At 42.9% G+C, this 25,056-nt stretch overlaps 1 protein-coding gene across 19 annotated transcripts in view; it reads left to right on the forward strand.

Moving 5' to 3' along the window:
• MAP2 (microtubule associated protein 2) overlaps positions 1 to 25,056 on the forward strand; it is a 218,260-nt gene that overhangs the window by 4,911 nt on the left and 188,293 nt on the right. For 3 of the 19 annotated variants that reach the window (XM_063400134.1, XM_063400136.1, XM_063400137.1), the window contains exon 1: positions 2,136 to 3,823. The exons of 14 other annotated variants lie outside the window; for them this stretch is intronic. The gene's annotated coding sequence lies outside the window, so the exon portion shown is untranslated. Of the gene's footprint in view, positions 1 to 2,134; positions 3,824 to 25,056 lie in introns of those variants that run through there. 2 more of the 19 variants (XM_063400142.1, XM_063400139.1) reach the window with 2 other exon arrangements.

The raw sequence follows: 25,056 nt of genomic DNA on the forward strand, positions 1-25,056 counted from the left end.
GGCTATTTATTACACCACAGAAACTATTTATTTATTTCAGCACATGATGCTTCCAGATAAAATATATGTGTTTCATACAGTATAAGGGAGACAATGGCCTTATTACAACCAGCAGTGTTAAGTGGTGAAAATCAGAATACTGTGATGATGTGATTGAATCAGTACCTAATGTGCACCATCTGGAAAGAGACAACACCATTTGCAGCTCTGTTTTGTGATTATTGAAGATCTGGGGTACTTTTTGCCATCAGGGAAATGAGCAGTTTACACCTGACAGTTCTTAAGTTATGGATTTGTAGGTAGAATTTGGGGCCTCTAGCAAATTTTGCTAATTTTTCTCCTTCATTTAGACTTGGCACTCATGGTTATGAGGAGCTGAGGAATATTTATTGTCTTGTGTCAAGCCCCTGGCAAGAAGTAGGAAGATTTCTTTCTTTTAGTACTTCTAGTAGCTCTAAGACAGATTGAAGTAACTTCCAGTGACTTGAGTCTATGAAGTTTCATTTGTTTCTGTGAAACTTGTCATTTTATTCCCTGAGAGAGTTTTAAATTAAATTTCAATAACTGTTTGCAAAATTATCTGTATTTAAAGTATATGTGACCTCTGGATAAACAGCACAAAATCCCTCAAACAAACCAAACCCAGTAGTCCAATCATGTCAACTAACTTGGCAGCATTTAATTATAGGACCTATTGATTCCATTAACCCTATATTTTCATTTTGTTTTCTGAAGAGAATGGTAGGTTTAGAACTAGGATCTGTCAGTTCTATCTTCCGGAATGTAGATTATCTCTTAGAACAGCTGCTTGGCTATACAAAACTTGCCACTTTACCTGAGGTTCTGGTCTTGGATGAACAAAGCTAGGAAACGTCTCAAAATGAAAATGTATTATGACGATTCTGAACACAGTTGGGGATGTGCTTTTGAGAGCTCCTGCATTGGTCCAAATTTGATGCAGAGATGAACAGTAGGAAATGCTGTAGACATTTCTACATGTAGACATGTAGAAATGCTGTTCAGAGGTGGCCTGTGTCCTTCACTGCTGGGCCAGAATCCTGCATCTGCTGGCTGTGAGCAAAGATGGATTGGCCTCCTTCCCTGTGTGTCTCAAACAGGGTGTTGTCCAGGCTGTGCCTGGAGGAGCTTCAGCACAGTTTGAGGTACAGTTCAGTTTCTGTCTTTTTGTTCTCCCCGCTTTGTGTGGAACGTATCTAAACGGCTCGTGCAGCAAGTGCAATTGCAAGGTGCCAGACATTAAGTGCAAGGACACCTTTACCTCTGGGAAGGCTCAGAGAGGGACTGTGAGGAAAGCATTTTTTCTGTGTCTGCTATGAAATGGGCTGGAAATGTGTGTTCAAACCCCTTTGACTTTAAGGAGGGTTTAGGTGTGGAATTGAACTCTGGTTAGCTGAAGTCTGGTCATCCTGTTTTAGCTAACCAGGTCTTCCCATGCCAAGTTACTCTGTTTTCCACAGCAGCCCCTCTGTGAGCATCAGGTCTGAGCAGAAAGATCTGATCCCCTCATGGGGGCTTTGGCCAGACTCAAGGCCATATGCTGTGCCAGAGCTTACTGCTAGCACTTGGTAATGTTAACACGCATTTACTGTTCACCTGGCTCATTGTTGGACAAAGAGACCCCACAGTCTTTCAGTGCCCCTTGCCCGATTCTTGCAGTAGCTTCCGTGTGATGCCTGAGGTGTGCCTAAGCATCCCTTCCTCTTCTGACCAGTGGTGTTGCTCAGACAGCAAAGCTTCCCCTTTTGTTTGAAGTGCTGTGACTGTGGCTCGATGACCAGAGCTGTATGTCCATGTGTAGGCTCCTGCTGACAGAAGGCTTCTGCTGACACATCCCTGGCTGCTGGTGCCTGCTGTGCTTTCGGGTGCTGCTCCTCTTGCAGGCTGTGTTACAGGGTGTGCCGGGCAGGCAGCCTGCCCTGCCTGTTTGCAGCAAGGCTCTAGTCATGCGCGTAGGCATTTGTCTGCTTCCCTTGAGTGTGCTCAAACTAATACTAGCTTTTATTTCCATCAGCAATTAGAAGATTGTTCAAGGAGGCTGAGAACAAAAGCCCACGGGCTCAAAAAGGAGACACGCAGGGATGGAGCTGGGTGATTTACAAAGGAGGAGAACAGACCTTGCCCAGGGGGTGGTCTGGGTGGTTGGTCATTCATATCCCATCCTTCTTGTCAACCTGTAGCTTGTGGTGGGAGGGCATCAGAGATGAAGGCAGATGTGATGGTCCTAAGCTGCTTGGATACCCTATCCTCCTTCAATGTCCCCCTGCTACCTGTATTACAATATACGTAGTGCAGGGAGGTAGCCACAAGAATAGAAGGGATATTTCTGAAATAATAGTGTCAGCACCTCCAGATTTGTATCAGAGTTCTTGATTTGCACTGATTCAGGGCAGTGTTTGGGCCAAAGGTTGCTCTTCACAGGCTGTCAGCATGCTGAGAACATACCGGAGTCAGTGTCTGTGCTGCCAGGAGTCCAGAGCAGACCTGCGTATTCAGGGTTGTGGCTAGGTGTGTCTGGAAGGATGGGCCCATCCTCTGTCTTATGCAATGTGATTGATTTGACATCCTATAAAGAAAATCTCTTCCAGGAAAATGATAAAGAAACATATGCATCGGGTGGAAGGATGATGTGCATTTCTTTTGTTTTAGGGAGATAAAATGTGTGTATTTCTTGAAGTAGTAAAGGGAAAGTTGGCAAATTGGTGAGAGTGGTCTTGTGAAAGACAGGTGCCTGCCAAGGAAGGCTAGAACCTCGCTTGGAACAGAAAGTGTGACCCCCTTCTTCCCTCCAAATTATTATACCTGAAATTGAGGGTGTTTGAGGCAGAGCTGTGGGTGCAGCAGTACCAGTTCTTTACTAATCTCTCCATCCTGTGTATAACAGGGCACAGACAGGGCAGAGCCCCTCGGCCCTCTCGGGGCTCCGGCGCGTCCCCTCCGCTGCAGTTCCGCCCGCGGCCGCCGGGGGCGCTGCGGGCCGGGCCGAGCGGGGCGGTGCCTGCCCGCCTGCAGGGGGCGCTGTGCCGCGGCCCTGAGGGGACGCGCTGATGGCGCCGAAGCAGCTCAAGAGATGGAAAAGGGTTTGGCCTTTACGAGAGATGTAAAGGTTTGTTCTTCACAAACCTGCAGCGGCAGCCGGTCCCAGTGCCCTCTGGATGGGGAAATGAGCTGCAGCGGGAACCTTGGAGCAGTGGCTGGAACAGCAGAGGCGGGCACACCCCAGAGTGGCAAACAACACAAACTCCTTAGCTGCAGCAGGAACCTCCAGGAAGGGGGAAGGGTTTGGAGTCCCGTGTTTTTCCTCTGAGGAACCCAGGTAGATGGTGAGGGTCCTTTCCAGTGCGATCGGGTGTCACTAAGGTCCCAGTTCCCCGGCGGCTCTTACGAGCGAGGGCTCACCCACGGTAAGATAAAGAGGCAGTATCGGGGCTAGAGTCTGCAGTGGCAGCGAATTCCCCCCATGGCAGCAGCAACCTGACTGCTCCCCGCCAATGAACCCAGCCCCTGAACCCCCAGCCAAAATCTGGAGGTGTCTTTGGCCTTCCCAAGAGAAAAAAACCCAGCTAAGAACAGCCAGCTGCACCCTTCCCCCCACCTTGGCCACTTCTTTGGTCTCTTAAAGTACCAATCGTTATCATCTCTTAGGCAACAAACCGGACAAAATTCCCCGAGAGAAAGAAAAAAAAAGAAAAAAATTCTAGCTTCCACAAAGAGTAATTAAAAAAAAAAAAGGCAAACAAACCCCTGTGTGTGTGTGGAATGCTTAATAACCTGATTCATTCCGAAGAGCAAAGGATAGAGTGTGGTAAGTGAGCTTTCATTCCCTGTTGTTCAACAAAGTTAAGCTTTTCAGGCTGTAAAGAGCTGGTTGTGCTTCTGAGTAAAACTCAGCAGAACATTGAATCTAAGCACTTCTTATTACCCAGTGCTGTCTGTTACAACATATAATAAATTTATACTTTTTATATATATATAAATATATATAAAACTTTTAATAAAAGGCATTTTGTATTATTGCAAATTAATATATATGGTTTTATACTCCACAGTTTACCAAAATTAGCCAAATTGATTTATAGATAATGCTTACAGTCTTTTAGTTTAAATACTTTTAGTGATGCGCTGCTAGTGTTGCTTAAAACATTTGCAGTATTTTGAATGCAGTATTAAAAATTCTTCTAAATACACCTTTCAATACGAGTAGTTGAGAACGTTTTTTGTAGAATGCACTGTGTGCACTTAGAATGACCTCTAATACTCTTCTCTGTGCAAAAAAAGCTGAATTCACTTAGGCTTTTTTTTTTTTTCCTTCACTTGTTCTGGTCCACTGTATGCTTGCAGCATTACCGTTAGCAATAAATGGAATTAATAATTTGTTGCAAAGCTTTAATTGGTCACTACAGGCATTCGGAAATCAGAAACACATTTCTCATTTTAGGATATATATGATATTGATAGTTCAGATGCTGGAATGTGTGTTTATTTAGGTGGTAATGGTGGTGTCAAGATGCCAGCACTGACCTGCATCATTACCTGTAGTTACCAGTAGGCACATTCAGTCACCATAGGCACAGTCAGTCAGGCCTTTCCTCCTCTAAGTAGTCTTTGAACCCTGTATTGTAACCTTTGTGACACTTACAGTGAGTAGTATCTGCTGAAACAATGCCTTAATTCAATGCTTTGAAGTCTTTTTATGAACTTGATTCTGCTTTTTGCTTCTTAGCGCAAATGGATTCCACGCTGCTATTTATGAGAGAGTAGTACTTGACTGTAATTAATTTATTTTTTACAAGATGCTGACAATGACAATATTTAATTGGTGGAAAGGGTGTACCTCTCTGAGCCAGCAGATAAAAGTGCTACTGGCTGTTTTAAGGCAGATACTCCTTTTTTTGGGTGGTGCAATGAATTTTCTGTTTTATTCCAGTGACAGGAACAGAGAAACTTGGTGAATGTGCAAGCTGTACCTGAAGGAACTTCTTTACTCTTTAAATTAAGTATTTTAGGACTGAATTCTTTTACCGCCTATTACAAGCAGGAAGGGGGGTTTAAATACTGGGAAAAAAATACTGGGCAAAACGAATGTATTCCATATCTCAGGACAAGAAGTCATATTTACTGCCAGGGTCAGAAAGGCTTCCTTGCAGATGCTCTATTGCAGATTTGGCATTATGGGGCATTACTCTCAAATACCTCTGTGGCTGGCACGGGTGATTTGCCCTTACTGCTCTGCCAAACCCGTGTGAATTTAAGTGCTGAGGTTTCAGTTTCTCGGAAGATTTGAGTTATTTTTGTTTCTGATTTGTCTTGTATACTGATAGAAGCTGTAAATTTTTTTTCTGAAGAGGATGGAATTTTCTTCTGCATTTTGAGTTATTGCAAGATCAGTGTCAATGACACTGCTTATCCCAGTGTGCAGTGCAATAAGGTATTTGTCTGTATCCTGGGGTGGGCAAGAGAATGAGTATTTTACCTGTGCTGTGTGTTTGTGTTTTCTGTAGCTGTGTTTTGGTGCCTTTTTCTTGCTTGCCTAAGGGAAAGGGAAGGTAAGTGAAACATGAGCTTTCCTCCAGTGAGAAAGTGATCTGTGGGCACATTAAAAAGGCAGGAAAAAAGAGATCAGAGAAATGTGCTGTATTTTCACTTGAAAAAACTAGCTATGGAAACTTGTTTCAGCTGTTAGAGGTAGGTTCAGAACTGACAGGTCAGTAGGAATAGAATTCTCCCATTCCAGCAGCTGTTGAACAACAGATAAAAAAGAAGTGACTATTTCCTTATATTCACCTCTTTTCCCCATCCAAGCATGATGTAATTTTCTATAGAATTCTGTTCCTTTCATGCCCTTGCAATTGGAAAATCTGGCGGATTTATCTGCCCTGCTGCTCTTACCTGCAGGCAAAGGTTGATCTAGATTGAAGTGTAATCCTCCTAGATTAATGAATAAGCCCTGCCCCATGTCTGTGTCACTAAGCAGATGAGTAGCTCTTTGAGGAATGTTTTCAAGCTTGTGAAAATAATTTCTAGCAGAAACTTGCATTTTAAAAGATACTAAAATACACAGATTACAAAAAATGAACAAGCAAGTAAGCGTGCCTCAAGAACAAAGGTAGTGTATCTTAGTCACTTGTTAATATTTGCCTTTCTGTGATGGATTTACTTCGTAGCTGAACTTGAAAATCCTTCGCAGCTGGCACTGGGCAATTTTCCCTTCCATTGTGGGTTTGTCTGCGTTTATCTCTTTCAGTTTGTTACCTTTCAGTTTCATCACTCATTTTGTATTGAAACAAAGCTCTGGGCAGAGCTCCACATAACTAGGAAACCTGCTGTATAGGTGAAACCGTGGAAAAAGAACGTGTGACATTCTTGTGCTGGGTTTTGTTTTGAAATGAGGTGTTGCTTGTTTTCCGGGGAGCTTGGGATCATGGGCAAGACCGCTGTGGGATGAGCAGTGCACATGAGCCTGGTGGGGCTCTGGGATAGTGGTGAGAGCCACTGGTGTGTGCATCACAAGTGCAGAGTGGGCTTTGGTTTTAGGTTGTCCTGTTTGCTTGGGTCTTGATCCACAGTAGAAGCCGAGCAGCTCTTCTCTGCTTGGAAATGATTTGTGTTGCAATTTTCTGGGCAAATTTTAGCTTTGTCTGTGTATCCACCAAGATCAATCAGGGCCTGTCATATCCCCATAGGCAGTGAAGCCCTAGGGTGCCTGTAGGCTGTGCTGAGGGCTGCTGGGGCAGTGGCTCTTTGGGGTGCTCGGGTGCCAAGAGCTGCAAAGCAGATTCCTGGCTGCTGGGCAGAGTAGCATTTTTGCCCTGTGTGTCTGAGCAGCAGCTGTTTCCATTGCGTAACCTGCTAATTCCCAAGCACAGCAGGAGCATCCCGACTCTGTAGAGATCCCCAGCACAGACCCCTTTTCCATGCACTGGAAGGAGTCACAAGAGGTTTCGTCTTTGCTGTCAAATGAGTTTTCCCTGTCATGTTCATGAGAAATACTGACCACAGTTTTTCTGTGCATACCCACTGACCCTGTTACTTGTACATAACCAGTCTGAAACATTCCTGAGAACTGACCGCTGCAAGAGTGTTACTAAATGTGTTCTGGCTTTGGCCAGAACATTTCTCACAAAGAACGGCTCAGGATCCCCACCAGCCTGCGTCCTTGCAGTGAGTTGTCACAAGCCTGAATTGTGAGATGCCTTATGCAAACTAAATCTTAGCACAGTAGTGGGAACCGGGAGAAGCCTTCCGGAAGGAGTAGTCTGGGATGTGGTCTCTTGGCAAATTGGGCTTATTCCAGCTGGTTCTGTGGGGGTCTTGTGCCTGTTTGCTCCTATGATGCATGGTCCCTGCCTGACCCTGTGGGAAGCTGGTTCAGTAAGCTGAGCTGGGGCAGTGCTAGTGCTGTACAAAAATTACTTATTTTCTACTAGTCCTAAATTGTTCCAGAGCACTGGGGAAGGGGAGGGGCAGGAATGTGTGTCTGGAAGCTGGAAGGCTTTTAAATGTCTTAAAGACAGGGATTTTAAGGAAGTTAAATGCTCCATTTTGAAAATAAAGTTCACAGGATCTAACCACACTGATAGGTTCTGTTGCTCCCTGAAAGAAATTAAATTACCCTGGTTGCCAATATTGCTTAGTACCTTTTAAATCACCTGTTTTCTGTATAAATAGTACTATTACAAAAACTGCTCTTACCTTGGATTTTTTTTTTTTTGCGAAGGACACAAAGCACAGGGTCACAGTGAAAATGTTGCACTTCCTATCAGCAGTCAGAAATAGTCGTGGCACTGTCTTTTGGTGATAATCATAGGGAGATGCGTATGATAATAAACAGCCCTTCCAGGCATTCTGCTGTGGGCTCTGAACTTCACTGTGCTGCAGCTGACTTGTTTGCAATACAGCCCTTGTCTCTGTCTTTAATGAGGGACTTTCCTGAGGTAGAAATTGCCTTCCTTGGAATTAGGGGAGGAGGAGAAGAAAAGCTAAGCCAGAAAAGCTATTGTGAAGAAAAGCTAAGCCAGGAAACACCTGGCAACCAGATGGCCCCTAGCATGCTGCATTGTACCCACACCTTCATTAAGGATTACTTTGACTGTCTCTGGGTAATAGATTTAGAGGTTTGGGGTCATAAAGAATTAGAAAATTGTAGCCAGTGGCAATTAAACATGAGTTATTTTTAGAGGACAAAGAAGTGAGCTGAAAGCTGAATTAGAGCTACTTGAAACATTAGGGCTCCAATACTAGGGTGGTATTTTATTTTCTAGGTGACTGACAGAGGAGCCCATGCACTCCAGTCAGAGGCACAGAGCCACCCAGGGTGGTGGCAGGTGGGCTGGAGATGGCAGAGCTGTGAGCAGTGGCAGTAATGTGCAATGGACATTATTTTATTTCCTGAGGGCAGCTGGCATTAGGTACTTCCCTCTGAATATTCATGTGTGCAACAGATTAGGGTTACTTAGATTGTTAGTGGAATAGAACTCTGTGGTTTGCTCTGTGATTTGTATAAGTCTGGCTCAGTATCTTACACTTAAGTTTTACCTACATTTAATTTTGTTTTGTGTTTCCTTAACAAAGTGCCTGCAGCCCAAAAAGGACAGGCTCAGGATTTTAAACTTTTCAGGTGAATTTTAAGAATATTAGTAGGGAAATAGAGATCTGGGCAGAACAGCATACAACATTCTTTGTGTTGTTGACCAGTTGGCAGCAGTTGGTGGCTTGTGGGGGTCAGGAATTCAGGCTGATCCTGTGTGGTTGCACAGAAGTGAGCAAAAGGAAACTGCTCTCCCTCCTACACCCTCCATACTCATCTGCTTACTCCAGCAGGTAGAAAGAGGCATGGCAGTACTGAGGTATGTGGGTGTGTTCTGGCTGTCTCACAACTGCACTGGGAGATGCCATTCTTGAGGGAGCTGCTCTGTGAATAAGGGGCTCGGATCTCCCAGCTCTTGCTGAATCCAGGACCACCTCATAGTGCTTACCTGCTCATTGCCCTGCCTTGAGAGGTCTTTAGCTACCTTGGGGGAATAACATGTGCTGAAGAAACTTTGCTCATCCAGGGGCCATGTAAATGCAGATTGTCTTCCTTACAAACACTTCGGAGCATCTTCATGAAGCTTCAATATGTTGTTCATTACTTTCGTTCTCATGATGTTGATGCAATAACAGGAGCAGTGCTGGCTTTTATCCTGTTTATTCGTTTGAGCAGTTTCTTTGCAGAGTGTGTATCTCTTTGTCATTTCATGTTAAAAAGTTTGTAAGCACAACTTGAAAACACTTAAAATTGGAACAGCAATTTTATTAGTTGTTAGCATTGATATCAAAGCTTATTGTGAATTTAATGCAGTGAGTTCTGAGGAACCCACCTAAAACCCCTTGTTTTATGTATTGCTTCAGTTTTTAAGTCTACATCCCATGGGGTTGGTTCTACAGCTGAGATCCTTGGTAAAGACAGTCTTAACTTCCATTATACAACTGGAGTGTTTGTATTTTATTAAAAACAAGCCAATGATACTCTACAACATGGTATGGGGCTGCCACATAAACATGGAACAACTGTCTTGAAAGGGTGGATCAAGTTGTTCAGTAAGTCTTTTCATTTTCATGTCTCTCTGAAGCTGAAAGGGTATATGGCATTTATTTTACCTTCAGGAGAGAAGAAATAAATCTTTACAGTTCTTGGAAGCTACTATGCCAGGTTGGGCAGTGCTTGCACTAATAGTTTGCTATGCAGAGAGGCAAAAATATTCTGTCGCTGTGTGTTGATGGCGTCTTCAAACAGTGAAAACCCCACAGCAACAGTTGGAAAGAAAAGCAGGGGGAGCCTGCCTGAAGGAGTTACTGTGCTCCTCTTGGTTTTCCCTTGAGAAGAGCCCATCTGTCTTGAAATTAAAATGTAAATCCTAAATTAGGCATAATTAGGGTACTTCCTTTAGACAATGTGATGCAGGCAGCTTTAGTTTTGGGAGTATGCAGGTTTTTTCAGTGTTTGAGCAGTGAATGTGGGAGGAGATGATTAGCAATTAGCATATTGTGTTGGTGCTCTCCAAAGTTGGGACAAAAACCAGAACACGAGTTCTTTTTCCCCTGGAGTCCTGCTGCTAATGGTGTGGAAATCTGATGCAGACTTGTACTTCTAAATGTACAGAATTACTGCTCCAGTAATGCATTGGTGTTAAAATGAGCAGAAGGTTCTGGTAGGGGTCTTTCTGTATTCTGTGTGGCGTTTTGCAGAGTGGAATGGAGAAGTCCTGGGATGTCTTGCCTTTGTGGGGGCTGCCCAAAGTGCTGAAGACCTCTCTGAATTGGGTTGCAAGGTAGCTTGCCTTAGCTAAGAATCTGTACTTTGTCTCTGCTTGGGTTAGTCCTGGAAAGAAGCATATTTTGCAGAAGCGTTTCAAGTGGTAGCACAGGCACAATAACTTCATTTTTGTCAGGGAGCTGGAGTTGGTTCTAACGCTGTGTGGAACTTGCTGGAGGCCAGAGCATGTATGAAGCAGTAGAGAGAGCTTGGGTTGGAATGGGCCTGGGGAAGCAGGCTGGAACTCATTCCCAGCTGGCAGCTGGGTGACTGTGGTGTTTGTTATTCTTGGGTGTTGGGGTTTTGGCACCTGCTTTCACACTAAATCAGCTGTTGAGAATGTTGTAAAGGTCTGTAAATGTCTCTGTAAAGGTACTTAGGGCTCTCTGCTTGTATCTGACAACTTTAGGCTTCTTTTTTTTTCTTGTCTTTTTTTCCCTGGGAGACTTGTCATGTAGTGTAGGAGATGTTAATGACAAAATAGTTTTAAGACTTCAAGCTTATAACCAATTAATAGTAGTAATTATTGTTTACCATATTACTTTTGCTAGGGACTGTCATGAAGCCCTTCCTGAAATGTGTCATACAGACATTCATGGTTTGAAGAGATCATAAATGGTCTTGAGTTTCATGGCTAAGGCCGTCATTTTTCAATCTAGAAAAGGACCTCTTTCAACCTAGCTTTTAAATGGTGTTATGAGGTGGTCTTGTGTGTGATTTAGTCATGGTCCTGTACATTGATGTTTACTTCGATGGCTCAGAGACATAAATAATACTATACCAGTCCTTTAAAATAGTGCTTTTCCACATTGTCTAGCTTAATATATTAACTAAGGAGGCAGAAAGCAGAGGAGATGTTTGTTTTCCTTTTTCCATACTGAAAAAGCTGTTGTTCAATTTTGGTTTTGCCATGTAGATTTTTTTATGGTGACAAATCATGCTCTTAGTCAGATGGAAAAGTGCATCTTTATAAAATGTCATTTGAGATACTGGAAAATGCCTGGCTGGGCTAATGCTGTCACTTATTCTAAGCAAATAGCTTAGATACTTCCTGCAGTTTCCTGGAGTCATATAATGGTCTGCTTTAAGTCCTGTATTTGTGATTCTTGAGCCATGACTCAGGGATTAATTTTTTTTTCCGTTAGGGGAAGAGAATAAAATACAGATGAGTTTCTATAAGTGCCCAATCCCAAATCTGAGAGTTTTGTGGAGAATTACTACATTTCTGTGAAAGTGTTAAACCAACTCAGTCCTTTATTAGAGAATTATTCCTGCTTCATAATGCCATCTGTGCTTAGAAAAATTCTTCAGGAAGTCTTTTTTCCCCCTTAAGAGCTAAAGATATTAAAATTTTCTTACAGAAGTGATTTGCATTGCTGTGAAGTTCCCCAAGGATCTTCCATACTGATCAGCATTGATCCTTTTATTGATTTCCAGTAACCTGTACATCCTTAGGATAGAACTGTTTATGCATGTGCATGTCTATGTGTGCACATATATGACTCCACTGAGCTGAGTGGAACTTAATATACAAGTCCTGCTGGACTTCCAAAGAAGCAGAGTCAGCAGTGGGGACTGGACTGCCAATCCACTGGAGAGCTGTCACCTGGACAGTTTTCCAGTGAAATAGTCAATGCTGCATCATTCAGTTTTACACTGATGTGTGTGAATCACTGAACCCTTCTGCATACTGCATTCACGTGCCAGGATAATAGCTCCTGCACATACAGAAAAACGATAAATAGGAAGCTTTTCCTGTGACAGCAATGACTTACACAGTAAAAATAATGTAGTGTTGTATCGAGAAATGGAAAGAATGAAAGAATAACCTCTATATGTCTTCTGAAATATGAACATTCATATAATAACAGTCTTTATAACCAATTGGCAAGAGAAGAGCTATTAAATAATCCTATTAAATTCCTGTTTTACCCTACTTGCCATGCTGAGATGGTTTCTACAGCATATATTGATAAGAATGCCCCTTAGTCCTTTTCCCGCAGTTGCTTGGTTGTATGAATTATAACTTTGAGAACATTAGATGGAATAAATGGGGTTTGTGTCTTGTTCTGTAAAGGGGAAGGTTCTGGGTGCTGTTGCAGGAGAGGCTGATGTCAGCTCTGGTTGTGAGGCTCAGGTTCTTGATTGCCAGCTTTACTCTCCTTAAGGAAGGGAGCTGTCATGCAGGACTTTGCCAGAGGCCCTGGATATCACATTAGGTCTGCTATTTCATTGTGAACTCAATAGGAGAGCAGGATTACGGGACAGAAAAGAGATGATGTGTAATTTACAGCCTGTTTGATTCACAAAAAGGAAATATGTATTATTAATTATCATCTGCCATTGAAAGAGCTTCCGAAGGCAGATTAAATATTGTGGGGAGCTGTTGTCTCCTACTGAGACGTTCTTTACCTAGAATCCTCAGAAGAATTAAGGTCTGCTTTATATTCAGCTGGTAAAGTTAGTGGAGCATCCATTTAATAGCCAGCCTGTTGCTTTCATTTATTCTCTACAAAACTTGTGGGAGGGACAGTAGTGACTTGGATGAGATTGTTAGTGATTTTTCCATAGTTTTCTAGACTGTCCTACAGTAACTGTATCAAAGTTTCATTTTGGCATTTTCCAGTCAAAGACACAACCTGGTTTGAGGTGTTTTTTTCCCGTTGTGATTGAGGCCCTTCTCGTTTAGCAAAAAACAGGTTATCTTGTGGCATCAATGCCAGCCTGTTCATTAGGGATGACAAGGAGTCTGTGCTTGCAGGATTAGCACCTAAAGTGTGGCTAGTCTCTTTCTTGCTCTTTGAACAGTGCCCTGCTGTGGCACTGTCCTCAGAGCTGTCAAACCTTCGGGGCAAAACACATCCTTTGCTTGGAACAGCCTGTGCTAGGTACAAATTTCAAAATTGTAGGTGTATTATAAAAACACAGGTTTCAGTCTGCTCTAGAACTGGCTCCTAAATATGCAGGGAGAACTATGTTGATGCCAAGGGATCTGGAGCGGAAAGGCGTGCTTGAAGTGAGCATTTTGCCTGTGTTGTGTGGTCCTGGACTGCTGTGCTGCCTGAGGTTGGTGGTTGTGAGTGTCCCCTTGTCTCTTTGGTTGGACCGACACACAAATTGAATGCTTATAGAAAAGGCAGCCACCTCCTCTGCCCAGCCTCCCAAACTAGTGTGGGCAGGCAGGGGACTGCTGCCTTTCAGGAGAAACAGCACCTCGTGGTCCCTCTGGCCTCCAAGGATGTCTGGGTGATTTTGTTGTTTCCTCCATGGTTTTCTTCTCGAGTATTATTTTGGTGCAGGTTCTGAAAGCCCTAACACTCTTCCCAGATGCACTGGTGATGGCACCATGCACTCTCCAGGTACTTACACAGACTTCCTGATCCATAAATGTTCATTAGTTCATGTCATGGACATGAATCCCATAAGCCAGCTCCAATCAGCAGCTGAACTGGGGCCGGATTTAGGGGGGGAACCAAGCCTCTCTTTGAGCTCAGGGCACATAGAGGAGAAAAGGATGGGTCTTGAATCAGTGTGTAATGTAATTGTTTTGGTTTTCTTGAGGCCTTGAAGCAATGCAATGCAGGTTTTTTGAAGCTGACTTGACAAAATACTGGAATATGCTGCCAAGTCCATGTGGGTGGAGAAAAAAAGGAGGTGTTACTGATTTTTATAAACACTTCTCAAGAAAGAAAGGAAAAAAAGGAACAGACTTTCCCAAAGGTTCTCTGAGAATGTAAATGCTGTGAGTATTTTGGTTAATGGCAGAAATGGCATTTCCTGTGCTGTCTTTATTGCTCAATTGCCTTGTCCTAGTTACATAAGTTGTATTTTATCAACTGGAGCATATGCATAGAAAACCAGTTGGAGAACTCTACGAGTCATTCATCACTTTCTCACAATTTCCAGCTGAATTACTCATACTCACAGTTGTTGTGAAAAGAGGGCTCAGGTATTCTACATCAAAGCATTGAAGTTGCATCCTACAGTTGCATCTGTAAACAAAATATTTTTGCCCTATATTTCATGGTATGTTAGTGGAAAACTTGAAAATTAGCACAACCATCTATCATTTTGCACAGGGACAAATCTCAAAAGTTTTTAGCAATTATGTGACTTTTTTTCATCCTTGATAAAACCTTATTTCTTGTAGTGGTTGGAGACAATTGTCACACTTATATTTACAGCTTATGTGGTGAGAGATGCTTGTCACCAGCCTACATAAACCATTTGCTTTACAACAATATATTGATCAGCACAGTATAATGTTTTATTTATGTAACCAAATCTAAAGAAGATACTTTTTATGAAGAGATGCTCTGTGTAGACAATTAATTATGACAGATATGTAAATAATGTTCAGGTAATTTTGAGTTCTTTAAAAGAGGACAGTGACTTTTAAAATATTTGGCAGTTCATGGTGTGGCCTGGGATGGAGATCTGAAGATGCTGTGTAGTTTTTGTTAATCTGATTGTTGAGGGCACTCTACGTTAAGAGTGCCTTGCGGTTGGGAGCTCTGAGATGCTGCAGAGCTGGGGCAACATTACTTGAAGTAGTCATGACCAACACAGTTCCAGGCAGTCAAAGGAAGGAGATGTTGGAAGACAACAAACTAAAAAATCTTGCCCCGAATGGAGCAGAGGACACAGTGTTTAGAATAGCAGAAATGTGGGAATCTGTGAGGCTCACCTTGTATTGCATGTCTGTTTGTGAGAGCAGGGGTTTAAATTGTGTAGTGACTTTTAGTGAATTGGAATGGGAATGGAGGAACATCCTTGGCTTTGCCTCTTTTTGCAAGCCTGACCTGAACCCGCTTGCTGGTGGAAGCTGTTAGCTGTGGAGCTGTTGATCCCAGCAGTGAAAGCAGCCTGTTGTACTAATCACTGGATCAGGCAGTGGGACTGTTAGGTCCTGTTTGCTTAAATTGGCCTAGCAGTGCCTTTCAATCAGTGCCCCTAGGGTGAGTAATGTATTCGAGATATGTCCTGGTATCTTCATTGTAGGCCATAGGTCTTACATTGTAAGTTATTAAATTACTGTGGATGAAACACAAGGGAGATTGGTTCTTGAGTCCCTTGGGGACCGTGGAATTGCAAATTAACTCCTCACAATTTACTTAATCAGAGCATGTATTTATTTTTTCAGAAAACCTTCTCTTGTGACAAAAGTTCACGAGGCGGCTAATTGGAACAGAGGTACAGCGGGGACTCGCAGCTTCCTTCCGAGAGCAGCAAGCTCCTTTTGTCATTTCTGTGCCAGCCCTCTGTGATGTACTGATGTGTAAGGATTTACACTGAGCCTCTGTCGGGGCAGATGGGCCCAAAACTCCTCAGCACTCACTCGGGAAGAACACTGCTGTTCTGACACTGTGCCTCATAGACAATGTGGCTTCCTCCCCATCTCCATGCTCTTCTTTGTTCTTCTCACTCTAATTAATGCTGCAGGAGAGATTTTTGTTCATGTTACTTTCAAAACAAAAATTTCTACTCTGTTGTGGTGTATCGTAAAGTGATACGTCTCCAAGTTCACCAGACCTGTGTCATCTGCAGTTTGTATAGTTTAGATTGTAGGACAGCTTTAGAGCATGAGGTCTTTCTTGCTAGTCTGAAAAATCTAGATCCTCAGAGAAAATGAGTACAAATGTTTGGCTCTTCTGTGATCTGTTGCTTCCATGTGCTTGCAGGTGTGGATGTAGGGGACAAAACCTATAAGGCTGATATTTTCAAAAGTATCTGAGTGACACGTAGTGGAAACTGGGATACACACAAATCCTAAATTTCTTTGTATACAGGCCCAATAAATCATGTGCAGCCCGTGAGGGCTGGCTGCTGCCCACGTGATATGTTCCCTCATATGTAATCCAAGTTCAGTGCTCTCGTTCTGAGCAGCTGGGTGTCTGGGTGGGTGACTGCGTGGAGCTGTGTGAGGTGGACGTTCAGGCTGCCCAGGTGCCCCCTGGCTGAGGGGGCAGCTGTCCTCCTCACAGCTGTCCCACAGGACTCTTTGGTCCCGATGTTCACGTCCCAATTCCCTCCATGCAGGGTAAGTAAGACCAAAGAAGAAGCTCTTAGCTCTTGAGTACAGGGACAATGTTTGTCCTCAAAAAGTGTGTCATTATTTCAGCTCATGAGATGGAATGAGGGAAAAGGCTTTAGTAGTCATAGTTTTTATTTTTGAGAGAAAGAGAACATGAGGTGAACTTGTCACTCAGTTTACTTTTCCTAATGCTCATTGAATTTATCTTCAGTGTGTTTGCATTATGTTCAGGTTATCTACTGGGCTTGCAATTACTCCTTCTCTTTTCCCCCCCGAGTTCTCACCTCTGCTATCATCACCATGAAAAAAAGCATTCTATGGCAATAGATTTGCTGCTCTAAATGAAGGGAGTTCTTTTTAATAAAAGATGATTTAGTGTCTGAAACCAGAAAAGTCATGGTTTGTCTCCTGGATCAGGTGGCTGTAGTGGTGAAGACCAGCTGGCACAGGAGCTCTTTGTTTTGTGCTTGGAGACAAGCTTTTTTCTGATAAAGGAAGGTATGCAACTTTAGGAAATTTGGAATTATAACTACTTTAACATCTGGTGTCAAACAAAAAAACGGAGTGTGCTCAAATATCAGAATATTATTTTTCTGTAGTTAAGACTGCATTTCCATCATAAAGACTTTTAGTATCTTTAGGGATTACCAGATAATAATAACTTGGCAGTTAAAAAAAAAAAAGAAAATTTGCCAATTGAAAGTTGGCATCAGATATATTCTCCTGAGTAGATTTTTAAAACCATAACAAAAATAAACTCTTATATTTAGATTCTATCAGATAAAAAAATTCCTAGCAGTCTGTCATCTGGGGTTGGATCTTTGTGGTGAGAACTGCCATCTCACGAGCCATTCCAGTCTGCTTTGCAATAATTGTCTCTTTGAGTGAATTTGTTTGATAAATTAGCAGTAATGTCTGGCATACTGAGTCCAGGGTTTCCTGAAGGGAAAACGAATACGAATTTAATAGAAGAGTTAATTTACATGTTTCTATTTTGAAAACAAATTTCTGCACTGTTCTGGAAGCTGGATGAATAGTCCTGGAAGCACAGAGAAACAGAAATAGGAAATATGCAGCTTGAGTGCAACATTTGAGATACTGCCCTGTGCAGAGGCTGACCTGGAGACTCCAGCCTAGCACTTTGGTGTGGAGGTGCTGAAGCAATCCTCTCTAAATAACAGATCTTTGAATTTGTTTTGCTGTTTTTGTAATAAGTCAGTAGTGAATCCTTGTTTGCATTATTCATCAGGCCTCAAAGCTGGAGGACTAGGTTTTAATGAATTCATGTGGTAAAGTTTTTCCATCAATAACTGAGTTGGTTCTTGGAGGGCAAGCATCAGTTTCCATCTGAGATGTGTGACCATTCAGACCTTGATTCCTTTGGTGCCACTGAAGAGGCCAGCTGTGTGGATAATGCATCTTGGGACCCGGATTGCACCACCACGGAATTTCATGCTGGCCATTTGCATAAGGGTTGGGTGAAGCAGCACGATGAGTGAGGGAAAATATAGTGCAGATGGGCAGTGCTGTGGTACCTCCCAAAATAATTGTTTGTCCTCTTTTTGGAGCACATGTGCTTGTGGCAGAGGTTACTGCTTCAGCCACCGATGCTCATTCCTGGCTGGGATGACTGTGCTGCAGGCTCTCTCTCCCAGTTTGCTGAACTGAGTAACTCTGCTAACTTAGCTTGGTTCAACAAATTCCTGTGAGTATCAGGATTGGCACCTTGTGGGGAGGCAGCCCCAGTGGGAGAGAGTGTGTTTATGGTGACTGGGGAGTAGTAGAAGTAGTCTGCAGTAGTAACTGGAGAGCTACTGGTGCATTTTCTTTTGTAGGCAATATGGGAAGGCCAGCTTTGGGTTTATTTTTTAGAAATCTTTCCTGCAGCTTAAAACTAGCTCTCTCTTTAGAGCAAGTGTTTGCATTTGAGCCTTTGGAAGGGCGTTTGGTCGGAGGCACTAGCAGCGCCTGCAGGTGGACACCTTAGCTAATGCTTGGTCCCTTTCCAGTTTTGTGTCTTCTTGGAAAGGGAGATCAAAACATTTGGGAAAACTGATGGGGGTGAGTGGGTAAATTGAAAACAAAATGGTTTGGTCCAACCTGTGATTGGAGGAAGATGTGTTTCTCTCTTTTGTAGACAGTGTACTTCAGGGCTTTGCCCTCGCTGGCTAGGATCACATGGGCCACAATCAAGGGTATTCTCTGCTGCCGTAGACCAGTGGTGATTCATGACTGGGTGGGTCATTTAATTGCTTGTTGTCAGGTTAGGAATTTTTCCTGTTGTCTGTACCCTTTCTTGTTACTAGACCTTCTCTGCTGAGGTAACTTGCCCCTGTGCAGGGATGAGCTGCTTGCTGGCAGCAAGTGCGTAATTTGTGTGTGCAGGTTTGAGTGGTTGTCCTGAAAAGTCTCACAGAGTCAGATGGAGTTCTTAGGTTTCGCTGTCTGACTAAAAGATGACAGTGATTTGTTTAAAGATATTCTGGCTGCTTATTTACATACTTTATTTTTAGCGGGTTCCATTCATTTCAAGTGAGGGATCTAAATAGCTAAAATGTGTTCCTTTTCCAGACTTCTGTATAGCTAAATGGATTGCACGACATTAGACCAACCTCTCCAGTGACTGATATGCTCTTGCTGCACAGAGACTCTGGTTTGTTTTCAGAAGCTAGTGAGGGTTTTGCCTTTCAGTCAGGCTCAGTTTTCTGAGTCACTTAGTGAACTTTTATTATGTTTTCTTCTTGGTAGGGAGTCCCATCACTGAGAGTTCACATGCTTGCTCCTTTTTGTGTGAGAAATATAGTCTGTCACAGCAAGCAGTGTGGATAGACCTGAGCCCCACATTGCCACTGCATTTCTGGGAAATTCCGTAACAGTGGGGTAATGTGTCATTGGGAGCTACTGTGCTATTTCCTGGTAAGATTTAGCTCTAAGCTGGAGTTGTATCCATAAAATACTTTTATTCAGATGTAATACAGTGCATCAGGGTGTTTCTTGCTTTCAAGACAGAGGAAAAGCATTGAATCTCCCAAATGCTTCACAATGGGAAGAGAGGTCTCACTGCAAAGTAAGTTAAGAGCAAAGGTTTGGCAGAGTAAATCTGAATTTCCTTTAAGCATCTTGTCTTCCATCCTTCTTTGGGAGTGCCACTGTGGGACTGTAGTGCCTTCCTGTCTCAGTTGCACACAGGCGCATTGTTTTTAGCTGAAACCTGCTACAGTCCACCCTTCAGACAGGTGAGCTCTGCAATCAGCTGAGTATGAGGAGGGCGTATTATGGCAGTTTGAGGTTCTCCCCTGTAAAACCAGCAGTGATATGGACTGGAATGAATCCAATGGGTGACAAGGGAACAGTGAGGTTTGAGGAGACACACAGAGGGAAGCGTTCTTCCATCTGGAAATTTTTTTTTCCATCTGCCAAGAGGGGAGGTTGTTGAGGAGTTTCTAGTGCTGCCTTCAGTTACCTTGTGGGTAGGGAGGGTGTGGAACAGGTGCTGCCAAACTTCTTGAAGTGCATGATGAAGGAGCCAGGGCAAAGGATACAGGTTGAAACAGGGTAAATTCCAGGTAGATATGATAAAACCTTTTGTATCATGAGGGTGGTCAAACACTGAAACAGACTGTGAGGAATTGTAGACTCTTCAGTCCTGGAGGCGTTTTGAAGCTCAGCTGGATGAGGTCTGGGTGAGCTGCTTGGGGGGGATAGGTGTGTAACCCTAAACCAACTACAAGAAAATGGAAATATTTGTGTTTAGGTAGAGATGTTTAATTAGTTCTCCTCTGTGGTCTCTTTCTTATCCTGCTAACATTTCTTTGGTCAGTATCAAAAATACATACCTTGTAGTTTCCTAAATATGTATTTTCCGGACAGCAGCTGTGGTGTGTGATTTGCTTGTGTGGGACAAGGAACCGGGAGGTTTGGAAGGTGCTTGGGTACCTCAGCCCTCACCTCTCTGTCCTCCCTGCAGGAACAGCTGCGAGCTGTGCTGCTCCCCTTGGGTGTGTTTGGTGTCTTTAAATCAAAAACTCTTCAGAAGTTCTTACGGTAATTCTGATGCAGCATGACTCAGATTAGGTCCTGATTTCATCTGTGGCTCCGTGTCATATTAGTATGAAAAAAAATTGTCTGATAGAATTTTATTTTCATACTTGGTTAGCATACCACTAACCTTTTCTTAACAGGATGATAAGTTTATTTCCACTGATAAGCTAGAAAAAGAACAGTGTCCTACAGCCAGTAAAAGTGGTCTGTGAATGGTAAACAAAACATAATTTTTTAGTGTCATGATACTAAATTAATTACAATTGCATGAAATAATCCTTCATTTTCTGTATTGCTGTTTCTGATTTGCTACTTCTTTCCTCCTATTAATTGCTTAGTCAGCTATGGTAGGTTTGTTTCTCTGTGTTTGTACTACGGGTGAGGTTTGTGCAGGAAATAATGAACAATGAGTGAAACTAATTGGCTTTAGGATTTGTGTTTGCTTGCACAATTAAATATGTTCTAAAAGGCTGAAATACCAAGTCTATTATTGCTGCCACTACAAAGCCAGACATGCTGCTCAGATGTTTAAAAGTCATTATTTAGGGCTGACTGAATGACAAGTTTCTTCCCCCATACTGGGCAGAAGTCTGAAAATATTGGAGTGTTTCTTACAAAAGTGCCTCGTAGTACTACTGATTGCTTAGATTTACAATCCTTTAGAATGTTACTGATACCTTAAATAAACTGTGTGTCTGCACAGGTAGACATATATACTGCTGATAAACATCTTTTTAGATTTTGATGTTCTTGAATGGACTGACAGAACTGTGCCAAATACACATCCCAAGTTTGTGAGGAGATTTATTGTCCAAGCAGATAGGTAATTTTCTTTGGGCCTCTGGTATTCTGGTTTTCTTGGAGCCATAATCCATGAAGCCAGCTGGGTTTAATGGTGTAAATATTGTTGTAAATGAGACAATAAAACAAATCCTGTGAGAAACCTGATGGATAGTTGATGATCATTAATCAATACTTTTTTTCTCATTTCTAAACAGTGGAGAACAAAGCAGAGTGTCCATCAAATGAGTATGTAAATTATTGTTAATCCTTCTGAAGGGCCTCATGGTGGTAATGACAACTGCATTAACAATTAAAAAGAACCAAAAACAAGTATTTGTCCAGATGAAAAGTCATGAGGAAGAGGTAAACAGGGCAACAGTAATGGGGCTCTCAGGATTGTCTCTCAGCCAAAAGAACAGAGGATAAAATCAGTCTAGATTTGAGCAGCTAATTCAGGACAGAACATCACTGAGGGCAGCAAGCCCCAAACTTTATCAGTATTTAGGGTATGTTCCAGTATGTTCCAGGGTATGTATTTATTTACTGTTTTTCTTACTGAACTTGAAGATGTTGTTTAGCTCCTAAAGCAGAGCTTTCCCTTTTTTAATTCAGCCATGTGGAAATCTTAGTACATGCGGAGAGTTGTCAAGTGGAATCTGCGGAGTTGCAGCAAGGCTGAGAAATGCTTGTGATTCTTGAAATTGGGACTTAAATTTTCCTGTTGCTTAAGCGGTGCTGGAGCTAGGTGTCCTTGCCATAAAACTATTTGTGCTGTAGCAGAACCTGTGTGTGTGCTGCAAGGGAGGCTGCTTGGGCTCGGAGCATAATTACTTGTGGCAAGGTGTTGTGGACACTGGAGTAGGACAGGGATGGAGGAGAGCTGAACACTGATTCATCCAGAGTTACAGCTATGCCCTGCTGTCCCCACACAGCAGTAAAGTGTCTGCTCTCTACTGTCCCCAACCCACACATGTACTTCCCTTTAAGGAGGACGTTTGCCTTCCAGGGGCTGCAGAAGGCGGATTCTGCCCTGAGCTGCTCTTGCTGTCAAGAAGGGCTGAAAATGTAGAACTTTGGGTAATGGCACTTTTAAAGAGTTGGGTTGCACAGCTCCAGTGGTAATGGCAGAGCTGTGCACTCTGCTCCAAATGGCTGAGGATCATGTGCGAGGTGTTTGTGTTGGCCGTGGTGGGTAGTGAGGTATGATGTCCTACCAGCTGCTCCCTGTGCTGCACCATACCCATTCTCTCAAATTAACCCTTGTGGTGCATTTTTCTGCTGAAATAATTCCTTATCAGAGGATCTGCAGGAGTTGGTAGTTTCTCTTCTTTTTCACTTTTTCCTCTGTGGGCTGTTTGGTTTATTAGGTTGGGTTTTCTTGCTATGATGTCTCCCTATTCCAGTTCCTTCCTTCCCACAGTGTTGGTTTTTTGGTCCCATCCTGTAGAATAGTCCTGGCATTCCACAGGCTGAGAAACACAGCACGTGGCTGGATGGCCCTGAAAAGAGAGGTCAAAGAGTAATAAATGGTGCACAGTAGCCTAAATATGCCAGACAGCCCTGGACACCCAGGAAGACATTTATGATGTTACGATGTTTTAACCTATTGCAGTGTCTAATTAAATTTATGTTAGTCTAAAACAATTTATATTTTATCTGAATTTGAAGGGAGAACACTTTCCCCTTTAAACACTTCACTGAGTTCCCCATGATCTTTAAATCACAGACTTGCCTGGAATTGTTGACATCACCAGATGTAGTATATGCTGGCAAACACGGATGCTTTTTTTAAAAATGTAAATCAGGCCAGCCTGATAGTTACATTTTAAGGGTGGGGAGAGAAAGACAGTGAGACATCTGTGATGTAATCCCCTTATCATTGTTTTTGTGGCAGTGGGAGCTAGATGAGAAGTCAGGTTTGCAGGGAGGGCTGGTGAAAAGTTGTGTGCGTGTGTGGGTTGCTGCTGGGCTTTGCTTTGCAGTGCCACAGCTGGTTTTACTTGTGCACATGCCGCTTGGGTGTGTGTTGGCCAAGACCACCCTCTAATCGAGAACCAACCCTGTTCCAAAGCTGCCATCAGCAGTGACACACTCCCTTCCTGTGCGTGAAGGAGAGCTCAGCAATATGCAGTAGATGTTGCCCACTGGATGCCAGATGCATTTAAAATCAGTTGTAAAACTGGATTTGGGATTTTGCAAGTTGAACAAACACATGTGCTATTTGGTGCTCTGTGTGATTTAAGAGAGAACTATATTTTTAATAGACTGAAGTTCTGTGAAAGAATAAAAACAAGTCTTGGAGCTCTGCTCTGTGAAACAGGAGACTGAATTGCACCTGGCTACTGGAAAGACAGGTTTAGTCCTTGTTTTGTATATAAACTCCATGTGGGCGATCATGTGCACCTACTTTGCCCTGTGATGCAAAGATCCCTGATGTTGTCCAAGACACAGAAGTGGGCATATAAATGGGGACATGAAGACAATTAGGTTGTGAACAGATGTTGCACTATTGCAGCCGTAGAGCTGCTGGGATGTCAAATGTGTTTCTGGTCGGAGTAGCCACCTTTGGATTCTGTCACACAGGGCTCTGTTCTGGTCTGTTCTGCTGCCGGAGTGACTTGGTGGCAGTGAGGTAGCTGGGCACAGTTGTGGTAAGGGCTCTGAAAGCTGGGGAGTTACTGGGGTTGTGTTGCAGACCCAACCTTTGGGTTATTATGTTGCAGTACCACTGCTCTGCTTTTTTTCTTTTTTAATTTTGGAGGTGTATGCTGCATGTATGGGGAGAAGGCCAGTCAATGTCAGTCATTTTTGGGAACTGAGGGCTGAAACAGTTTGTACTAGTACATTTTGAGATATTCTCTGAAATAGCACCTAAACTGAAAACAAACTTCATAACGAGTAATGTGCTGGGAGGACCATTTTAAGGTGTAAACTGGTTGAAAATCAGGGCATTGGCAGTACACAGTGCACTTCTCACCAAGGCCTTGAGGTGGAATGGTGGTGTGGCATTCTGCCACCACGTCTGTTTGTTTTCTCTGTTCAAGCATCTGTTGTTCCTTTGAAATATTTTAATTGTGTCCTTTTGAAGTATCATTTTGAGGATTCGGGAGAGGTGGAAGTAAGATGCTGTAACACACTGTGTCTGCCTGAATGGCTGAGTGGCTGTGTGATGGGAAAATGGTGGAAGGATCCAGAAATGACTCCTGAGTACAATATCCCAGCTGTCCCAAGTACTGGGACTGTAGCATATGATAGACAAAAACCCCCATGTTGCAGAAAAGCATGGGACATGAAAGAAGTAGTACTTAAATGTATAAAATACAAGATAAATATACTTCTGAGACATGTCTTATCTTTCCTTATATTTCTTCTCATTTAAGAATGGAAAAGAAAGCAGTGATCAGGTTTCCAGCTCTTCAGTGATTGCTCTGAGGAGTATCTGGTTGTTTCTGCTGCATTGTGTGGGTGGGGTGCCCTGCTTTGTCCTCACCCATTGCCAGCCTGGAGATGCCATAAAAAAGCATCTTGAGGAGACGTTATGACCATCTCTGCTGCCCTACCTGCAGCTGTACTGCATGGAGATCTTTTCCTTTGGATTACGGTGCTTTATAATATACTGAAAATTCTCATAGGAAAAAAAAAACAGCCAAAGTACTGGCATCTTTTATAGTTTCAAAACATTCCTTTGGGGTAGAGGGCATGACAGTTGTCAAACATCTCTTTATGGTGAATTTGGTGGCCTCAAAACAAAGTGAAAAGAACAGAAGGAGTGAATAAAATGCCTTTTCCCAGAAGGCTGCTGTTTGCTAAGGAGCCTCCTGTGATGTATTGAACCTAGAATCTCCTTTTGAAACTGTCATATGTTTAAGAAATGAAAGGGAGGGAT

Source organism: Prinia subflava, chromosome 6, assembly GCF_021018805.1.
Source record: "Prinia subflava isolate CZ2003 ecotype Zambia chromosome 6, Cam_Psub_1.2, whole genome shotgun sequence".
Taxonomy (NCBI): Eukaryota; Metazoa; Chordata; class Aves; order Passeriformes; family Cisticolidae; genus Prinia; species Prinia subflava.